The sequence below is a fragment of the Scardinius erythrophthalmus genome, assembly GCF_964197995.2.
Source record: "Scardinius erythrophthalmus genome assembly, chromosome: 9".
Taxonomy (NCBI): Eukaryota; Metazoa; Chordata; class Actinopteri; order Cypriniformes; family Leuciscidae; genus Scardinius; species Scardinius erythrophthalmus.
Genome location: NC_138229.1, coordinates 37,843,263 through 37,848,044, shown reverse-complemented (window position 1 = coordinate 37,848,044; position 4,782 = coordinate 37,843,263).

Below are 4,782 nucleotides of genomic sequence, written 5' to 3'. Positions count from 1 at the left end.
CCACAGGAATGAGAGGTCTGAACACGGGCTGAAGGTCTGGTGGCACGCCGGTGTGACTGTCACCCGGTGAGTGCCGTGATGCCACGCCACTCTCGGGACTCGGCCGTGAAGCCAGTGCTGAAGCGGTCTTATATGGAGCAGACCGAGCGGAGTTACCGCTGCTGCCGCTGCCATATGCCCCAGGAGCCTCTGAAAGAATTTCAGTGGGACAGCCGTCCTGCCTTTGAAGGTGCTCAAGCAGTTCAGCACCGACTGAGCGTGTTGCTCTGTGAGGCGCGCTGTGTGACCGAATCCAACTCCATACCGAGAGAAGAGATCCTCTGCACTGGGGCAAGTTTGCTCTTCTCCCAGTTGACCTGAAGACCCAACTGACTGGGGTGCCTGAGTATGAGGTCCCTGTGTTCGCATAACTGATCTCGAGATTGTGTTAATATGAGCCAGTCGTCAAGATAGTTGAGGATGCGCACGCTCTGTTCTCTCATGGGATCAAGGACCCCCTCCGTGACTTTCGTGAAGACACGGGGAGAGAGGGACAGCCTGAAGTGCAGGACCTTGTACTGATATGCTCGACCCTCAAACGCAAAGCGCAGAAATGGCCTGTGTTGAGGGAGAATCGAGACATTAAAGTACGCGCCCTTCAGGTCGATTGCTGCAACCCAATCTTGGAGACGGATGTATTCGAAAATGCGTTTCTGCGTGAGCATTTTGAACGGTAGCTTGCGGAGGCTCCGATTCAAAATTTGCAGGTCCAAGATTGGTCGTAACCCACAAAAGTGACATAAAAATACTTTTTTTTTTTTACTAAATGCCCAAATGGATGTTGTTTAGTAATGATCAGCAATAAACTGGAGTAGACACGGTTGCATATATTTGAATTTTAATACATGATTGATTTTGCATGTTAATTTTGCACTCCTGACATTTCTAGGGATTGAAAAGACCCAATACTGATTTGCATTCATCATGAACGTAACATGGTCTACTTAAAAGTAAACGTAAAACACAGTCAGTCACAATATCAAGTATTGAATGAGATTAGCTACTATCCAGCCAACTGACTAAAAATGTTAAATTATAATGTACTAATTAATGTAAACAAGGTACAGAATGCCAATAAAATAATATAAGTCATGATTAACTTTATTGTCATTCAGCAATCAAGAGACAAGAGACACACACACACACACACACACACACACACATACAGTGAGGAAAATAAGTATTTGAACACCCTGCTATTTCTCCCACTTGGAAATCATGGAGGGGTCTGAAATTGTCATCGTAGGTGCATGTCCACTGTGAGAGACATAATCTAAAAAAAATCCAGAAATCACAATATATGATTTTTTAACTATTTATTTGTATGATACAGCTGCAAATAAGTATTTGAACACCTGTCTATCAGCTAAAATTCTGACCCTCAAAGACCTGTTAGTCTGCCTTTAAAATGTCCACCTCCACTCCATTTATTATCCTAAATTATATGCACCTGTTTGAGGTCGTTAACTGCATAAAGACACCTGTCCACCCCATACAATCAGTAAGAATCCAACTACTAACATGGCCAAGACCAAAGAGCTGTCCAAAGACACTAGAGACAAAAATGTACACCTCCACAAGGCTGGAAAGGGCTACGGGGAAATTGCCAAGCAGCTTGGTGAAAAAAGGTCCACTGTTGGAGCAATCATTACAAAATGGAAGAAGCTAAACATGACTGTCAATCTCCCTCGGACTGGGGCTCCATGCAAGATCTCACCTCGTGGGGTCTCAATGATCCTAAGAAAGGTGAGAAATCAGCCCAGAACTACATGGGAGGAGCTGGTCAATGACCTGAAAAGAGCTGGGACCACCGTTTCCAAGGTTACTGTTGGTAATACACTAAGACGTCATGGTTTGAAATCATGCATGGCACGAAAGGTTCCCCTGCTTAAACTAGCACATGTCAAGGCCTGTCTTAAGTTTGCCAATGACCATTTGGATGATCCAGAGGAGTCATGGGAGAAAGTCATGTGGTCAGATGAGACCAAAATAGAACTTTTTGATCATAATTCCACTAAACGTGTTTGGAGGAAGAAGAATGATGAGTACCATCCCAAGAACACCATCCCTACTGTGAAGCATGGGGGTGGTAGCATCATGCTTTGGGGGTGTTTTTCTGCACATGGGACAGGGCGACTGCACTGTATTAAGGAGAGGATGACCGGGGCCATGTATTGCGAGATTTTGGGGAACAACCTCCTTCCCTCAGTTAGAGCATTGAAGATGGGTCGAGGCTGGGTCTTCCAACATGACAATGACCCGAAGCACACAGCCAGGATAACCAAGGAGTGGCTCTGTAAGAAGCATATCAAGGTTCTGGCGTGGCCTAGCCAGTCTCCAGACCTAAACCTGATAGAGAATCTTTGGAGGGAGCTCAAACTCTGTGTTTCTCAGCGACAGCCCAGAAACCTGACTGATCTAGAGAAGATCTGTGTGGAGGAGTGGGCCAAAATCCCTCCTGCAGTGTGTGCAAACCTGGTGAAAAACTACAGGAAACGTTTGACCTCTGTAATTGCAAACAAAGGCTACTGTACCAAATATTAACATTGATTTTCTCAGGTGTTCAAATACTTATTTGCAGCTGTATCATACAAATAAATAGTTAAAAAATCATACATTGTGATTTCTGGATTTTTTTTTTAGATTATGTCTCTCACAGTGGACATGCACTTACGATGACAATTTCAGACCCCTCCATGATTTCCAAGTGGGAGAACTTGCAAAATAGCAGGGCGTTCAAATACTTATTTTCCTCACTGTACATACACACACACACACACACACACACACACACACACATATATATATATATATATATATATATATATATATATATATATATATATATATATATATACACTAAAGGAGTAAGACATGCAATACAAAATATTTTACAAAGGAGGGAATAGCCTGCATTTAGACTGTATTAATGTGAATACAAAGAGAACTGGGCTTATGTATATATACACAGAGGTATAAAGTCAGTAAAGAGGTGTAAAAGGTTCAGAAAGTAAAAGTCCTCCTCAGTATTTTGTTCCAGTCACCTGGCTGAGTTCATGGGTGGAATAAACGTATGGCAGGACTTTTACTTTCTGACCCCCTTTGAGGGGTCAGAGTTGAGTTTTTTATATATATAGCCTATAGTATGAGCACTCTTAACTCAATTACAAGCACTCTTAATGAGTAGCATGCTTTTTCAGTTTGTAGCAAAACATTAAATTCAGGCAAAAAAAAAAAAAAAACGATTTTTGTACTTTAAACTTTTATCGAAGCAGCAACAATATGGAATGTTAAATATTTAACATAGGTGAAAATCACAATGGGCCTCATTTACTAAAAGAAAGTACAACAGAAAATTGGGCATATGGTCGTTTCCATGCAAAACTTGGCATTTATCAACATGGACGTGAGTGGTGGCTATGATCAAATCTCACGTCAGGTCTCAGCTCGTGTACGCAAGTTTTTAAGTTATCGTGAACTTGCGTGCAGCATAGTAAATCTGGTGGAGATTTGTAATGAGAGCATTTTGTTCATTTAGATTATTTCCTGACCGCCAACCGAAGCTCATTAGTTGATCATTAACTTTTAAGATTAGAATGTCATATTAAAATTAAATTAGAATGGATGGGATTTTTTGACCCATTTAAAATACCACAAATGTTTTTAGGGCTTTAGCTTTATATGCGCAAATAGCAGCATAAACAACAGAACATGACAATTCACACAGTCACATCATGTGCTTCTGTGAACTGATAAAAACAGAAATTAAGTATATAAAAGTAATAAAATAAATAAACAAATTAACAAAACTGTGACAGGTAGTATAGGCTACGCAAATTTTTTGTGACATTTTAACACATTGTATTTGTTTTCTTTAGCCTATATCTTTATTAAATCCAACTGATCACACAGGCGCCTCACACACACACACACACATCAGTTCTAGCATTGCTAACTTGACATTTCAGCCATTCATCATCAAACTAAAATACAGTCAACCAAACATAAAAGTTACACTGCTCAATTTAAAAGGCCCACTGTAAAATCACCAGCACCCAACCAAACAAATTTTTGCGCATGTGAAAGATGCTGTTTTACGTGGATATTGGAAAAACGTGTGAAGCACAAAGCCTTATTTACATAATATAGTTTAGCAACCCAAATGTAACATCTCAAATATGGAAACTTTTGTATTTGAAACTTTAAAGGGGCTGTTTGGACTTTAAAGGGGTCATGAAATGAGAAATCAAAATTCCCTTGATCTTTTTACATATAAGAGGTCATTGTACTATAAAAACATCCTGTAAGTTTCAGAACTCAAAATTATCTTGCTGTTAGTCCAAAAACAGCTTATATTGAAGCCAATTCATTTCGAACGACTGATTGTGGAATGTGCTACTTTATTACTTAATAGGGTAGCTAAACAACTCCTCTGCAGAAGATGATCAACGGCTACTTCTACATTGCTGCTTATTTAGCCCCGTCCACTGATTCGTGCATGCCATGTAGTAGGTAAATAATGAGAGAAGTAAATGCAGATCAATGCAGAAACCAAATGGTAAAGATGTCTCTAAAGACAACAAGACGCTGTGCAGTTCAAAATTGTGAGACAACACAGCATTTGCATTACTTTCCTCCTGATCCCAACATTAGGAAGGAGTGGATTAACTTTGTTTTTAATGAAGTTCCAGACTGCGTGAGAACAGTCGACAGAACTGTAAGAACAGTAATTTGTTTACTTCA